This window comes from Ambystoma mexicanum, chromosome 7q, assembly GCF_040938575.1.
Source record: "Ambystoma mexicanum isolate Mex_15411 chromosome 7q, UKY_AmexF1_1, whole genome shotgun sequence".
Taxonomy (NCBI): domain Eukaryota; kingdom Metazoa; phylum Chordata; class Amphibia; order Caudata; family Ambystomatidae; genus Ambystoma; species Ambystoma mexicanum.
The window spans coordinates 712,613,806-712,631,535 of record NC_090941.1 but is presented as its reverse complement, the minus strand read 5'-3'; the positions used below and the strand labels follow the sequence as shown (position 1 = coordinate 712,631,535).

The 17,730-nt window shown below is 49.4% G+C and overlaps 1 protein-coding gene across 4 annotated transcripts in view; it reads left to right on the top strand.

The window, feature by feature from the left end:
- The first annotated feature begins 5,098 nt into the window (after positions 1-5,098).
- The window catches only part of IFT88 (intraflagellar transport 88), a 2,010,164-nt gene continuing 1,997,532 nt past the window's right edge, over positions 5,099-17,730 (top strand). For 2 of the 4 annotated variants that reach the window (XM_069640006.1, XM_069640003.1), the window contains exon 1: positions 5,099-5,214. The gene's annotated coding sequence lies outside the window, so the exon portion shown is untranslated. The remainder of the gene's footprint in view (positions 5,215-17,730) is intronic. The other 2 variants (XM_069640005.1, XM_069640004.1) reach the window with 2 other exon arrangements.

Here is a 17,730-nt window from a genome sequence, read left to right as displayed (position 1 = left end):
CTAGCTTGGACTTCGTGGGGTTTCGTAACATGATGACTTGGTCACCCACCCGATGGTCGGACGGCCTTGCTCTTCGTTTGGCACTCATGTGAGCATTGGCACGTGTTCTCCTCATCTCCATGCGGGCATTGTCAACGTCATCGGGGGTCCTGCTTGGGTGATGGGGAATCGACGATTTGATGATGGTTCCAAACATGAGGTCAGCAGGTGGTATGCCCGGGGTGCTGTGTGGGGTGACCCGATAGTTCCGCAGGAAACGGTATAGGTCGACCTTCCACGGGCTGGCGTTTGCCCTTGACACTCGGAGCACCTTATTGATGGTCCTCATAAACCGCTCGACGTCCCCATTGGCTTGTGGCCACCTCGGCATGATGTGGTGGTATTTGATGCCCAGTTCCTGTAAATATTGCTTGAACTCTTCCCCTGTGAACGGGGGTCCATTGTCACTCTTAATGGTTGTGGGCAAACCATGAGTGGCAAACATCTTTTCCATCACCGGGATGACCACTTCCGCGGCGGTGGACTCCAGTATCTCGACCTCTGGATAGTGTGAGTGATCGTCGATTGCCACCAGTAGATGTAGACCCTCTCTGATTTTGCAAAAATCAATACTGATCGCTTCCCATCGTGCCCGGCCGCGCTCGGCCGACAGAATCGGTTCTGGATCTGGGGGCCCACCCGTTATTTGGCACGGTAAACAGGTGTTCACTAAGCCTTCGACCTGATCATCGATGTGCGGGAACCACACCCTGTGTCTGACCCGGGCCTTTGTTCTTGCGAGACCCTGGTGTCCCTCATGCGCTAGGGCTACTATCCTGTCTTGCAAATTTGGGGGTATGATGATACGATCTCCCCTCAGCAGGAGCCCTCCTTCGGTGATTGAGAGGTCTTGTCGAACCGTGAACATGCCGGCCAGGAACTCCCTAGCCCCCTCGGTTCTGTTGCGGGTGGGCGTCATGAATTCCTTCCAGTTGCCTGACATGATGGCATCTTTTACCAGGTCGCAACAGGGGTCATTTAGGGTTTCTGTTGCAATGTCCTCAATGTTTACCGCTTTGGGCCTCATGGTGCGAACCACTTGACAAATGTGTTCCTCCGTTTCTTCGGCGATCAGAACTTCCTGCTGAGTGGCTGGACGTGGGTGTCTCGAAAGGAAGTCCGCCGGGTTGCCACTGCCCGGCTGATAGACGAGTTCGAAATCATATTGCTGGAGGTGTAGCAGCCACTTGGTGATTCTGGCTGGTCGGTGCGCCGATGACCCGGTGAAAATTGGTAGTAGGGGCTTGTGGTCAGTGATTGCCGTGAACTTGCGCCCATACAGGTACATGTGGAAGTGTCGACAACCCCATAGTACAGCAATGGCCTCCTTCTCTATGTGGGAGTACCTTTGTTCCGTAGCTGTGAGTGCCCTGGATGCATATGCGATCGGTCTTTTTTCGCGCTCTTTCGTGACTTGCATCAGGATTGCTCCAAGTCCTACTGGGCTGGCATCCACAAAGAGTTCTGTCGATAGGTCTGTGTCGTAGTAGGCCATCTTGGTATCAGTTGACAGGGAGTCTTTAATGCTCTCGAAATCTTCCTGGCATTCCTGCCCCCAGACCCACTTGGTGCTGACCTTTGTAAGTTCCCGTACCGGTTCAGATAGGGTTGCTAGGTTTCGAATGAATCTGCCACAGTAGGTGGCCATTCCCAGAAAACTGCGTACTTCGGTGGGGGTCGCTGGGGGACTAGCAGCTTGGATGTCCGCCACTTTTTGGGGATCAGGTGAGATGCCATTGCCGTCAAACTTGTACCCGAAGAAGGTTATTTCCGATTTTAGGAACTCGCACTTCTCTCGATGGATTGTGAGTCCGGCTTCTTCCAACCTGCCCAGGAGTGTCTTCAGTCTTGTGATGTGTTCCTTGGTGTCAGGTGCATGTATTAGGATATCATCGCTCACGTTCAATACCCCTGGTATGCCTCTGATGACCTCCTGGATGGTCTGTTGAAAGACTTCCGCGGCCGAGGAGATGCCGAAACTCAGGCGCTTGTACCTCCTCAAACCTAGGTGGGTTGAGAAAGTGGTAATGTAGAGCGACTCTCTGTGGAGCTTAAGTTGGTGGTACCCCGCTTTTAAGTCTACCTTCGAGAACACACATGACCCAGTGAGGTCGGTGATGATTTCATCGATTGTTGGTGTTATGTGTCGTTCCCTTTTTATGGCCGCATTGGGCAAGCGCATGTCAATACAGATCCGGACTTTTCCGGGCTGTTTGGGCTTCCTGGTGACCACCATCGGGGAGATCCACGGCGTTGGTCCCGTGACTTCTTCAATGATTCCAGCAGCTTCCAGTGACTTTAACTCTTTCTCTACCTGTTCCCTCATGTGGAACGGTGTCCTCCGGTGTCTCACCGCACGTGGTTGCACTGATTGATCAATGTGTAGTTTGATAGTCTTTCCCTTGAGACAGCCTATCCCCTTCTGTAGCTTGGGGTGTTGCCTGAGAAAACTCTCGACTTCGGCTGCGTAGTCAATGTGGCAGATGAACTTGACCACGCCAAAGTCTTCAGCCGCATCTCCGCTCAGTAGGCTTTCGATCCCCGCCTTCACGACATATATCTTTGACCACACCTTCTGTTCGCCATGTTCAAGAGTGGTGCAGAACCTCCCGATGACTGGCAGGGGTCTCCGGCTGCCATAGGCAAATAGACGAGTGTCTGTAGATTTGAGCTCAGGTGGTGGTGTAAGAGTTTGGAAGACACTGGTTGGCATGACGTTTACCGAGGCTCCCGTATCAATGGTCATCTGTACGTACTGGCTTTGGATGGAGACCGTGCATTTTCGTCGCCTGGCGGTTCTTTGCGGCGGTACTGGCCCCTGATTCAGTGCGGATACCAGGTATACCTTTCGGCCCTTTCCTTCGCTCTCAATGCCTGCCGTTTGCCATAGGGCTGAGAGATCATCCCCTTCCTCTTCCGTCGAGGAGTTGACTACTGCGACCCTCCTTGCGCTGGCTTGCTTCTTTTTTTTCTGGGACCCCTTTTCCTGAGTGCCTTGTGGGGGCTGCAGTGGCGTGTTCGCTGATCTGCACACTTTCACGTAGTGATCCTTCCTGCCGCACGCTCCGCACGTGGTGCCTTGCGCCGGGCAGTTTCGCCTTCCGTGTCTTTGACCACCACACCACCCACATTCCGTGGGTCCTGGTACTCGAGGTTGCCACCTGTTCTGGGTGTGGTTGCCGCCGCTTTCACCTCTCGTAAATGGTCTGTCGGAGATCTGGGCGACCATCGGTGTTGAGAGGGACGGCTGCAGTTTCTGTAGTGTCGCTTCCATGTTGGCGGCCCTGGAGTGGGCAAGCTCCCTCTGTCGACCCAGTTCCAGGATGCATTGTAGAGGGATGCCTTTCTCACTGAGTATGAGACGCCTCAGCTTCTCCGAATGTATGCCATTTATGATTTGTCGTCTGATCTCCCTCTCAGTGTTCGTGAACTCACACGACGTGGCCAGTTTCCTCAGCCTCGTGTGGTAGGCGTCTAGAGTCTCATCAGTGGCCTGGATAGTCGTGCAAAAAATGAAAGTCTCATAGTCTGGATTTAGTTGCGGGAGGAAATGTGCCGTTAAGGCGTCCTTCGCACTCAGGTACGTGTCTTGGCCATCATCAACATTCAGGGAGTTGAAGATGCGTAGCACCTCGTCGCCCACACTGAGGAGCAGATGAGCTTTCATCTTTCTGGATGACGTGATGTCCTTGCATTCCATGGCCATCTCGAACTTTTGTAGCCATAACTGCCATCTGGGTCGACTGGACGATGGGTCGGTGAATGGGTCGAAGGGTTGAACCAACGTCGACGAACTGCCCAGCGTGCGGGGTGGTGGCGACGCCATCGACAGGTTTGCCGCGATCCTGGACGGCGTGGAAGGTCCAGGAGTTGATGACCCAGCCGCCATGGTGTCACGTACCCTCGGTTTGTTGATTATGCTGTCGTGCTGGCCTGATGTTGTCCTGCCTCATGGGTTCGTCCGCACATTGCATTGAGGAGTGTTCTTTCGCGGTGAATGTGCCCACTGGCACTTGTGCGCCGACCGATGGGCGCCTTGTAGCATGTGCGCCATGCAGGAGGAAAAGCAAACGAAGAGAGAAAAAAAAATTCTCGACCCCTTTTGGATAGGGAATGAACGAGAGAGAATTTTTTTTTTTTTTTTTTTTTTTTTTTTGGGGTGGGGGTCACGTGGTCTCGGTGGCCCCCCACCGAGTGTCCAAAAATTTGTGCGGGACGTCCGTGGGGCATCCGCGTGTGAGGTGATGTAGAGCGCGTGGTTGCTCGCTCACTTCCTCGTCGCCATTGTTATGTACCGGTGCTCTGGAGGCCCCGCACGTGGGGCTGGCACCGGTCCAGGAGGCTGCGCGGCCGGGGCGCGGCATCGGCAGGAGCGCAGACAAAAGACACCCACACGCTGTGCTGGGTTTGCCCGGAACTGCCTCCCACTGTCGGGGGCGGGGCTTTTATTAAGCTGCCCTACGTCACCGCGCTGCGGGACGTAGGGCGGATATAACACTGCCCTTCATTCGAATGTTTCATGTGTTGCCCTGAAGAAATTCTACGTTGTTACCCAACTTGTCTGAGAGATTTGCTGTGAAATGCACAAAAACACCATTATTCATAGCTCCCAACTCACACGCTTTTGGCGGGTGTCACCCGCCTTGTAAACAGCGGACTCACCCGCCAAACCTCATGCACGCCCATTCATTTCAATGGGCCTCTCACCCGCCAAAAGTAAAATCGGGTGTTTTCACCCGCTTTTGCGACATAAATGGTTGAGAGCTATGCCATTATTTTAAAAATGCTCTTCAGGGAAGCACCAGTCAAAATCCTACTGGATTTATTTGGTGTGTTTGCTCGGTTTAATTCTGAGAACACATTTACATTCTTACACTCTACAAATTCACCAGCGGCAACCACTCAGACAGTATAGTGGTTTTGTCAGAGCAAGGCATGGAATTATTAGAACTCTGTGCGCTGGTAACAGTTTCAATCGTTGAATAACGTCCTTTTTCTGTTTCCATTGCCCCACCTGACTCGTCTCATAGCAACGATACAAGCGTCCTTCAGCCGGCTTCTAGCATGTGGCGTCATCACCTGGCGACGAGCGGTTCCCTTGGATTCAAGCATTAATAACAGAGCCGCCCCTTCTACTGTCATCGGGATTAGTAAATCCCCCAAGAAACGGGAGAGGTAAGGGGGTGTAAGCGTGTTCCCGCCGCTGCTGCCCACTGCTCAATCTGATGGTTACAGAGGCAACAGGCTGATGTTTTGTGGAAGTGCTGTCAAGAGAATGATGGCTTCTCTGACAGGACTTAATGTTGCGATAGACAGACATTACAGTCAGAGCTGACTGGAAAGCGATCTGACACAGTAGTTCGCCCTTCGGAGATAGCCTCGCTCCTTATTGCAACACCTGTCATTCCGCCACCTTTAATTACCCCCCCCACCCCACCACCGTTCACAAAATACGTATATTTGTAATGCAAGAGTCACGAAGTGAGAACTCATAACCTGCTTCTTTTCCTTAAAATCTCCCTGTTAGTGACGCTGGCATGGTAGTCGTGGAAGAAATGTTGGTGGTGGGGCAGGGAGATAGTGCAGAGGGACAGCGATGGGTTTGGGATCGCAGTTATGGTACGGAGTGCTGGCAGAATCGCAAAAGGAGTGCTGTGGGTCTGGGCAGTTTTGGGTTAGGAGATAACCACTGTTGAAATGGTGGGTGGGACACCCAGGGCCATTTTAAGCACTTTTGGGGCCCTGGGCACGGACATCTGTGGGGACCCCTTCCACCAAACCAAAGAAATGAAGTGATTCCAAATAAACATGTGTACTCCCTTTAAGCTCCCTTACCCTGTTCATTCGTCCTCTAACCAGAATGATAAACACGTAGCATTTGAAGGCCAACATTCGCAGTCTACTAAGAGGTTGCTTCTGGTCTAGTATAGATACAGGAGACTCTTTATCAGTAACATCCAGGAAGGTATGCAGCCTGTAGTGTTAATGCAGACCGTATGTAAAAAGTACATGTAACCCAGAATAGAGAAATCACATTATCTGCCTTACAGAATGTAAAAGTGCTCAAACGTTGACAGAGGAAACCAATTGGAAGGAAGCAGAAAGCTACACGTACCATAGCATAGATCGTGGATGCAGATTAGAAGCTACCAGGATGGTGTTTGTAACCAGACAGACTGAGATTAGAAGTGGCACATTGTTTTCAAATAGTGTTGTCATTAGAGATCAGAGGAATGTTTGCCTTTAGTGTGCGATTCATCAATGCTCACTATTATAGTGTAAGCAACACTGTAGCCAGTGAAACCATGAGTGAGGCTGTTTTGAAGATCATATCCTCGACAAGGCTCATAATTTTGAAAGGTTTAGGAACCTGCAATTTTGAGAGGTTAGGCAATACAAGATTAAATGAGATGCCCAGGATCACACATAGGTTAAGGGGTGCAGCTGTGATGTGCACCAACTCTGCATTTGAACACTTTCTTTTCCAGTTCTTACCATGGACTAAAACAATCTCATTTTATAAAACTGTCTTGGAAAGTACACAAATCACATTACCAAACATGACAATTTAAAAAAACTAAATATTATAGAAGGGTGCAAAATGGGAATGATTCTAGCTTCATTCTCTCCATCATCAAGGGAAATTTATAAGTACCAGCATAACAATTGATGTGATGTAACAGATTTAATCTGGGGTTGTCTTTTGTATTTTAAAGCATTAAAGACTACCAAAACACTGATTTGTGAAATTGTAATTTATAAACGTGCAGAAAATTCTTTGACTTTTTTGTGTCAAACGAGCAGACCTTAAAATATGCTTTCCTGAGACCTGCAACATCTGGTTCGCTCTCTTCTGTCTACCACCCCTTCAACTCAAATGGCCTACATAAGAAAAAAGACCAACTAATGGCCAGTGGAGGAAGTGGGCAGGAGCGGCTGGGAGCGCTGTTCCTCTACTTTTTTTTAAAATTAAGATTTACTTTTCCTATACTTTTATTTAAAAAAATAAATCATTCCAGAATGTAAGTGTAGGAAGAAGTTGAAGCTTGCACTGCAGTGCAGTGAACGTTCCCTTAAACAGCAGGTGCATTTGTTTGGGGTGTTATATTGCATGTGGGACGGAGCTTGGCAATGGGGTTTGTGGGGGTGGAGGCAGGCCAGCAGGGAACATAGTTCCACTAATTCTTTTCAGATACTTCGACCACTGGTAAAGGGCTAAACGATGCCACCAGCATGCGAGAAGGCAAACCTCACAGAAGACAGCACAGTAATGTAAGAGATCTTACATGATTTGACCAGGATCACTGTATCGTCTGCTGGCAAAGCCAGGATACAAGCATGAATGCTTTGGTTCTGCAGTCTTCAATTTGGATACTTATTCACCACTTGCTGCCTCATCATGAGTTTGGCAGTAACCCTTAAATGTGGCGATAACGCTATTACCGCCGCATTTAAGGGTCCGTCAAATCACGGGTTTGGCAGGATTTACCCCCAGCTCTGAGTTGGGGAAAATCTGTCGCGATTTCGCCTATTTTCGGTGCTATTACCCCACGCTAATACCGCTGGCGGTAGTAGCGCAGAGAATCAACCATTGGGCCCAATGGGGAATGGGTACTTACCCTGGCACCAAACCCGTGATCCGGCTCTAATAGCGTTGGGGGTTTGGTGGTAACGCTATTAGCGCCGGCGGTAATACCGCCGGGGATACCGCCCAACTCATGAGGCGGCCCCCTGGTCTAAAAGTTAATGCTCATCATTGGAGGTGATTGCCTAGGTTTTACAACACCCCATCTGAACAAACCAATTTCTAGCCTTCATCATACAGATGACATGTTGGCTTTTATAGCAACTCCTATCTGGTGCAGGTACATTGCTAATAGCTGTTGTGTTGCAAAACCAAGTAAATATGCAGGCAGGTTTATAAACTTCAAACATAGCAAAGGCTCAGCCAGCCTTGCTGGAATGTGCTATTCTAATCTTGTATATGAACACATATCTCTGCAATGAGTGCTTAACACAGTGAGCTAACTTCTGAACCCTTGTGGCACTCAATTTATCAATATGCATTTCAATTTTGGCTATTGCACGTGATCAGCATAATTCCATCGGGAAGGAAAGAATGCTACTGGAGTTGTGCCATAAGGAACACACATACTATGTATAGCACAGTGAACATAGAAAGCATTACATAATGGCAGAATGTACTTGTCAAAACAGAGAGGCAATAGGTTTAGAGCCTCAGCAGCATGCCATAAAACATGGTTCCTAGTGACTTTTTCGAATGCCATTTGTTCGAAATGCCATTTTGTCGGCACAAAATTGCTGTAAAAAAAGAAAACAAATAATATTTCGATAATTTAACTGGATACCATAAAATATCCTGACGTGTGCTATTTAAGTCTGGTGAATAATGGAATCTTACTTCTTTAGATCAGGCAGTCTTGTGGGCAAGTGCCCCTTTTGCCCTCCCATAAAAACGTTTCTGGGGACACCCCCCCCCCAAAGTGTGGAATCATGGACCACAGACTAGTATGTTGAAAAAAGATAATTTTTTTTTTCTTTATACGAATGTTCCTCTTTGTAAAGTACACAATCTTATGTAAATATCCCCGCTGTTAATAGACCAAACTGAATTCAGATGTGTGCTTTTCTTTGGACACTTATTGGGCCTATGTTTTCATTATCATTTTTACTGCTGCCTGAAATACTTCATAGTATTGAAACGGTGGAAGAAAGCTGTAGTTTTACATTTAGAGCACTAGAATATTTGCATACCACTGCACATAATCCTCGTGCGGCTTATGACTGTCCATTGTGCATGCAAGGCTGAAAGTGGCAGAATGTAAAACTGAAGAGTAATGGATGCCATATTTGAATTGCTCTAAACCAGTCGCGTCGTGCTGAGATGCCCCCCATACTATCAGTTTCGGTCTGCCAAGCAATTTAGGGGAAGACCAAATGTATATTAATGTTGTGCCCACCCTGAAAGCTTCAGTAAAGCCCGAACCGCACAAGACTATAAGAAACCCCAGGCGTGTTTCAGGCTCATTGGGCGTCATCATTGAGTTGTAGCTCGGGTCTTAAGGCACAGGAAGACTGGTACCCATGTCTCCGCCCCCGACCCATCCACTAGTTGCATATTGATGGGTTCTTGCAATTGTTTATACTTTTGATGCTACTGATTTTGCGTCACAGTGATAGCCCTACTGGAGGTAAAATGCTCCCCATTACCTTTTAGCAGGGCTTCATTTTGGGCTACCGTTGCTTTTTTTTTCACGATGTCGCTTCGTGTTATGCTGTGCAGTGATAATTGGAGTTATTCTTTTTCTAGTAAATTGCAGCTCTTGTTGAGTGTAAACTTTTGGATCACTAGCACGTCTGTTGTAAAGATCCGTGTTGCCTTCTCAATCTCAAAGTTAGCTGCATCACAAATTAACCTCTTTTTAAAGCTTTAGAAAGATGACTAGTCTATGATGTCTGCTGCTTTGGGATGTTATTCATAGTGTCCATGAACAACATGCTGCATGCCCTTGTCCAAAAACCACACACAGATAACTTTATTAAATAGGCTTTCGTGTGGCATGTCTAAGTCTTGAAAGTAGTACAACTCATAGAGTTTTGTCCCATGTTAGGTGTGACATTATCCACCAGTCCTCGCTTTTGGTTTTGCTCATTGAATTTTGGTCCTAATCCTGCATTTAATATGTACAAGATTCCAAAACGAGCCATTGCTTGCAGAACATGATTCGAGAGCTGTTTATGCATATTGTTATTAATAAATATGGGAGTAGCAGTTTGTCGACTTCCTCCTGCTCTTGCACAAAATATTACTCTATGTAGTTGAAACGAAAAAATAGCATCTAAGAGTTAACAATTGAATGTTGTTAACCAGGTCCCGTTTTTTTGCGCTCGATGCGCACAGACTCTGAATCATAGCATTGCCGTGCTTGATAGCAACAGACACAATGAGATACCCAGCTGCCGGGTATAAGTAGTTCCGTCAGATGAAGACACTACTTTGGAGTACTTTTGAGACTCTGTTTGTGAACTTATAAATCGTTGGTAAAAGACTGTACAGAACTTAAGGTGTTGTTCTTTTCCCCACTTGTTTTTATTAACATTTTACAGTTGAACAAACAATCAACAGAAAATCAACAGGCCCCCTCCCACGACCCCTCCCCCCAGATTCCAGGATTTCACTGCTGTCTTTTCCCCTCTGAGAACGTCCATAGGACCCCATTGGGCTATAGTTTATAGGACCTTTACCAGCTTTCTCCTTTAAAGTCTCTGCTGGTCTCCCATATCATAGATCAGAATCCTCTAGGGGGGTCAATGATTCCTAATAGTGTCAACACACTAGGACACCAAGCTCTTTGCGCACCTTCCTTTAAGTATGCCAGGAGAGAAGCCCAATCGGTTATAAATTGCATGTGTTGGCCCTGTATTGAGTAGGAAAGCCATTCCATGGCGATCACTGACCAGATTTTCGCCACCCATTCGTGTTCTTGCGGAGGATCCTTCTTTCTCCATCGTCTCGCTAATACCATTGCTGCAGCCATCATCATTATAACATAGAGCTTGCAGCCAGATTTTGAGGGAGTGTCCAGAAGAGTTTGGGTCAGGCCTTTCATATTGAGCCCTCTATTTCCACCACCCCCAGATCCGAGGACTCTCTCTATGGCCTGCTGAATGCATCTCCAGAACATATTTAGTTTCGGGCATTCCCACCATATGTGTGCCCATGTACCCGTTCCCCACAGTCTCTCCAGCAAGCTTGAGTGCTCCGGGGAAACATCATTTTGAGCTTGACTGGCATGAGATGCCACTGAAACATTAGCTTTAACCAGGTCTCTCGGATCTGAAGAGACCTAGTCACCTTCGGTATCTGGGCCCACAAATATTGCCATTCTTTCTCGTCAGTAGCGGTGCCGGTGTCTCTCTCCCATTTCTCGACATATGTTCTGATGGGCTGTGGTTCCCCCGCCTTAATATACTGGTATATTGCAGCCATCAGGCCCTTGTCCCCTGTATGTGTGTCTAAATATTTTTCACATGAGGTTAGGGGCGTTTCATGCCTGCTTCATGGTGGGATGTGATAGCCAGTGCCTCAACTGGATATACCCGTATCTCTGTCTCTCCTCCAGGGCGAAATCTAATTTGCATTGTTCAAACTCTTTGACCTCTCCCCCGCGTATACGTATCCCGAACCAGCCGGCAACCCCCCCCACCCCCCTCAGGGACCAGTCATCAAATGTTGCTGTTTCGCAGCCTGGGGTGAATTGTGGGTTTTTGAATAAGGGGGTAAAGGGGGATTATGGTGGTTTTTTAAAAATAAATGGACTACTGCAACTCTTCAGAGCATTCATTATAACAACAGCTACCAAGGAAAGATACCGATGTCGCAGTGTGACCTATGTGACGCCTCTACATTGTACCCTGTCCTTGCATTGTCAACTAAATAAGATTACTAAATCATCTGGGGTTAGAAGACTAAAGACCTTACAAGATTACTCATCTATGTCCTGACGAAGGCCCGGCTCAAATATCGAGAAGGCTACCGCTGGATGTGGTCTATCTCAACCAAAAAGGGTCGAAACGCACTGCATCGATACTATGGGCCCGATTCATGGAATAGATTGCGCGTGTCTTACCTGAGACCTGCGTTGAATCCGCGCAGGTCCAACATGTCACTGCAACACCACAAACGCCTTGCGCGAGACGCCCAGTGAAGGCGCACACTGTCCAGCGCACACACCTAAAAAGGGGGCGGAACACATGGAATGGGGAACAACAAGCGTAAATGTGGGCGTTACGTGGGAAGTACCAGAGTAAAATACTCACAAAGCCCACACGCGCACTAACAACATGTATTTATGGAATTGAACAGGGCTCTCCTGTGCGTGGGAAAAGACCCGCTAATCCAGAAACACGTCCGCCAAGCGAAAGCAGGCGTAAGCGTCACTGTGCACCTAAAGAATGCACGAACACAAACGCGCGTATTCAGCTACGATGAATGCACCATTCCTTGCAGCAGAGATCGTAGGACACCACAGAAGGAGGAGGATAGCCAGGCCCCGCATTCTTTTACCCAGGACCAGCTTTTTTGGGATGCCTGATGACCAGGTCTATGGCAGGTATAGGTTTCCACCTCATATCATCCTAGACCTGGTCACTGAGTGGGAGGATGACCTCACATCACCCACCCTGTGCTCCCAAGGACTGAGCCCCTTGGAAAAGGTGCTCAATGTACTGCATTTTTTGGCAACTGGGTCATTTCAGCAGGACAACTGCCATAGCTGGGGGTCTTTCACAGCACACGCAGTCACGCTGCTTACACCAGGTGTTGGCAATCATGACTGCATGCCCCTCAGTCCGTAGGCACATATACATGCACAGAACACCTGCAGAAAGGCAGGCCGTGGTCCAGGACTTTTATGGGGTGGCACACTTACCAAAAGTGCTTGGTGCCATTAATTGCACTCACGTCGCCCTACGTCCACCTAGGGCCACAGAGCTCATCTATTGGAATCGCAAGCACTTGCATTCCTTCAACGTGCATGTGTTATGTGATGCCAAGGGAATCATTACCTCTGTATATGCCAACTATCCATGGTCCACCCATGATAGTTTCTTATTCAGAATGTCACCCCTGCACTGGGCCCTGGAAACTGGGAGGCATGGCAACACATGGCTCATTGGTGAGTACAAATAGCCCGGCAATTGCATGCATGTCTCATGCAGACTAAACTACATCACTGACAACCCATATCACCTCCACAGGGGACAGTGCCTACCCTCTGAGCACCTACACGATGACGCCAATACACAACCACACCACCCCAGGTAAGATACAACGCAGCTCACATTGCAACTAGGGCCATAGTGGAGCGCACATTCGAGTGCTAAAGTCACGCATTCGCTCCCATGACCACTCTGGTGGACAGCTACTGTATGCACCACCAGTAGTGTGCAGGATCATAGTGGCAGCATGTGTCCTGCACAATGTTGCAACACAGCGTGGCGTACCGGTGGACATAGTGGTACCCCCACATCCCCAACCACATGCACGGCCATTGTGCATGGTAGGGAAAAGGGCATGTGGCGAGCCTGCCCGTACCCAGCTTGTGGCACAATGTTTCACCTAAAATCCAACCCCTGCGGAGTGCGCACAGCCCTGGCACATGCCAGGCCACAATCGATGATGACAAAGGGACAAACATCTGCCCAAGCCTTACCACCCTGAGAATGTGGCCTCGGAAGTGCCACATTGTGTGCATTCCCTAGAACTACAAGCAACACAATCTGGTGTGTACAAAAGGGACTTATGGAAGAAGGAACTTCCAACCACCACCATGCCAAAGCAACCATCTAAATGCTGGTATGTCACCCAAACCCCCACACAATTCATGTCACCTGTCCCACACAATGTTCCATGGCATGCATTTCCCAAGCAGAGAAACAAATGGCCAACACATAACACCACTGTCACAAAGTGATCAACAATCAACGGACCAAGTCCATGAATCAACCCACCGTGTCAACTAGCCCCAACAATGTACACAGGAACAACAATTGGCCAGTACAACATATGAGACACACAGCACCCAACAGGAAGCCCTCCTCCCGTGACCAGACATAACTGCACTCGGTGCGGCGACTTGCGCTTGTCACCCTTGGACAAACGTGTGTCGCAGACAACCAAGGGGATCATCAAATTTCATACAGCCGTAAGGCCAACACCAGTGAAGACGGACAAGCAAATAAATGAAGTTACCACACCAACTAAGTATGGGACTAAATGCACAAACCAAAAGGGACAAACAATCATGATTCCCACTAGGGGTGTATACACATGTTGGACTAGAGACTGCCCACAGATATCATGAAAGCCCATTGCCAATGTGTAAGTTACTTTCACACGATGCACTCCTTGCAAGCCCATGGAAAGGGGAAGCAAGAGGCGCACGTGTTTCTGGATCCCAAGGCACAAACAAGGAGGGTGCCAACACGAGGTAAGAGACAAGCCTGCATGGGTCCAGCTGGAAACCACAGTGGATGCCTTCGGATGCCACACAAAGTAACACACTGTCACATAAATGCACAATAGACAGAAAAATAAAAAAATAAAAAAAGAGAAAAATAAAAATTGCCCATGTGGGACTTGGGGGTACCCAGGAGGGAGGAGGTGCAGGGTGAACTCCAACACCCACATGTGTGGATAATGTGTGAAAAAAAGAAATATCCCTCCATGGGTTAATGGGCCGCATGGCTATCGGGGATCAGGAGACCTGTTGCTGCTGTCGTCATATTCTGGTGGTGCATCTGAATGTGGAAGTGGTACATGAGGTACATCACATATGGCCCTGGTCTGGTCCTCGATGGCAGTGGCCATGCGGGACTGAGATTCCTGCAGCTGCAACCTGATGGCTCGGAGGTCTCCATGCAACACCTCACGGATGCACGCAGTTCCTCTGTGATGGCACGAGTCATCAGTTGCAACTGCTGCTTAGACTGCCTACTGTGGGATTCCTCGAGTGCAGCCAGTGTTGTACTGAGGGACCTTTATTCCAATGTAGGGCTTCCCTTTGGGCCCGACCCTCTGCAGCCAAGGATGCGTGCAGATCCCTCAGGTCCGCCTGTCGGCTCCTGTTGCTGGCCAGCATGTTCAGCCTGTGTGAGCGGCATGTGGACCGCAAAGCCTGCTGCTGGTGCTCCACCTGTCTAGCCGGGGACATCATGAAATTGGCCACCCTATCCCTTCCCTGAGCCAACATTTCCTGTGAAGCAGCCTGTTGTAGTGCAACAGCATACATGGACTGCTCCCACACAGTAAAGGCAGTTGATGCACGGCTACTGCGTTGGTGGACACCATGCCTGCCCTGGCCAAGGGAACCTGGCCCTTCATGTGATGGCGCTGCCTGTGACTGCAGGACTGCATCCCTCCCCTGATCAGCTGGCCCAGGCCCAGAAGTCAAGACTGTGGAGCGTGGCCCTGCAGCCATAACACCACAGACGGATGCACCAACACTGACCTTGATAAGGGTTCCCCCCCCTTCAGACGCTTGGGATGTAACAGGATCCACACTCAATGCACTCACCTGCGACATCACAGAGGCATCCATGTATGTTTCACCACCGAAGCCATAGGCTTCTTCAGAGGCTGACTCAGACTGAGTCACATCCAGGTTGGCTTGCAAAACCAGTGGATTGTCATGGGCTACCACCCCACGTCCTCCAATGGTGGTTGGTCGTGGTTCACTATCCTGTACCTCCTCCACCATCTCCTCTGCCTCCAGTGCCTCATCACCTGCACATAGACAGAAAAACACATGATTAGTCATGGAAACAGTGTAGGCCATACACTTAGCCACCACAATGTTGACATGCATCAACCTGCCACAATCTCACACAAGTACGCAGTGTCAATGCAAGTGATGGACAGCATGAAAGAAGACATGGACATGTGTGGGAAGGGCAAAACACATTTGGTGCATGGTGCCCAGCACCTGCCATGGAGCACCTGAATGGCATAGTCCATACACCAACATCCATGATGTAAACACACATATGCTACGTAGCATGGCCATGCCATGATCTGCTAAATGCATCAGATGTAACATGCATACCACAGTCACAGAGCCATGAATGAGGGATGTGACATGACATGTTACACAAAAACTACATACACACAAGTCCCACAAGGTGGCAAGATGCAAGGCTGTAGTGAATAGCTGAATGTGGACACACATGTCTCATGAGTCCATGTCACATCGACATGAGTCAAGTCAAAATGCACGTTGGAGGTGATCCCAGTGGATGTAAGTGGGAGTGGCCCGTGCACCACAGGTGAACGTCACACAAATAAAACTAAAACACGCTGACAATCCATGGGAATGTAGCGGCTAGGTGGAAGTGGAAGTGCATACAACATGTGTCAATAGAGTGAAGAGGGTTGTAGATGTACATCCAACCTCCCCCGACTGTGGTGTATGGCGTGGATGCAGTGCACGTGTAAAACTGTCGTCTCAGAGGCCTGTGCCTGAGGACAGAGTTTGGGCAGGTGACTAGTGCATTCCATCATTTATCGTGGACGTCAGCAGGGGTGAGGAGTAGTGAAAGCACAACACATGTCCAATCACCATAAGTGGCACCTGACCTGAATAAGGATCACCTCCAGTCCAAATCAGGCACGGAGCCCATACCAGAGGGAGGCAACTGCCAAAGAGAGACCCTCACCACCAACTGATTCCAATGTGAGAAGTGATTGACCCTGAGTGAACAGTGAACGCATGATCACAGTCCATGATAGGTAAGTCAATGCGTAAGATGGATTTGAAGTAACGGTGCCCACAGCTCCCAAATGTCCCTGTGGACATTGCACCGTGAAGGAAATCAACAGCCCTCCCCTCTGTGACCCAATGCCAATATCACAGCTCTCTTGAGATACAACACCTGTCCTGAAGACAAAAGAACAACCCACACAGTCCAGCTCAGGGTGAGTTACCGAACACAATGAGTAGGAGCACATATATTTTGCTAGAGGACTTTGCAGTACCACACCACATGTATGACCAGTCCCCTGGAGACTGTGGGCTGCCGTAGGGAGGTGGAGAAAGGGAGGCCACCCCAGCGGTGGTTCCGCTGGCAGGGTGAGCATTCAGAGACGTCAGAGATGAACGGAGAGAGGGACAATGTTGAGTGGCATGTGGTCACAGCCCATCAGTCATCACAGGCTTGCTCAGGAAGAGGGCCAAGAGGTCCCGGACAGAGGGTGTAACTGGAGGATTGTGCAGGTGTGCAGATGTCCATTGTCAGGGAGTGCAGCACTTCGTGCATGTGTAGGCTGCAGGACAACACATATGTGTCAGACCACCATGACATGGTACACCCATGGTAGTCATGTGAATGCATGCAGAACCGCCAGACAATCAACACATGGCCATGACGCAACATACCCATGTTCTTGACACACACCTGTCACCCAACATTGCCCCATAATTTGGAAGGTCCCTCACGCCCTGGATCAGCTCTGCATCAATCATCTGACTAGCGATGTCCTCATGTGGAGTGAGTACTTCTTCCTTCCCTGCTGGCCCACCTCCAGTCACCAGAGTGGAGGAGTAGTTGGCACCCAGCTTATCTTTGGCTTGGCGCCGGAGGTCATTCCAGCGCTTCACTGCCTCAGAAGCTGTGCGCCTCTCAATGCCCAAGGCGCTGATGCGATCAGCGACACACTGCCAGTGGAGTGCTACCTGCCCGCACAAGCATGTCAGCCTTGTGTTCCCGCAAGTAGTCCAAGAGGATCTGGATCTCCGCATCACTGATGCTCCTCTTCCTCACCGTACGAGTCCCCTGTGCCGTGCCTCAGGACCGAGCCTGTTTGCCTACTGTCCGCTTACCCTTCTTGCAGGGTTGTCCAGTCCCTGTGTGGCTGGGACCACTTGGGTCAGTAGGGACTGGAGCACTAGTGGCCGGGGCTGAGGCATCAGCCACTGATGCTGTGAGTGGAGGTGGCCCTGCAGGCTTGTGTGCCTGTGTGCTGGTGGCAGGTCCCTGCAACACACACCTCTTGGCCTTGGTAACATGGACATGTGCCCCTTGGTGTCCCTGGGCAGGGACCACTACAGGCATCACAGGAGGACCCTGAGCCAAAGTGGCCGGCGCTGCAGCTGTTCTGGAACCTGTTGAGAG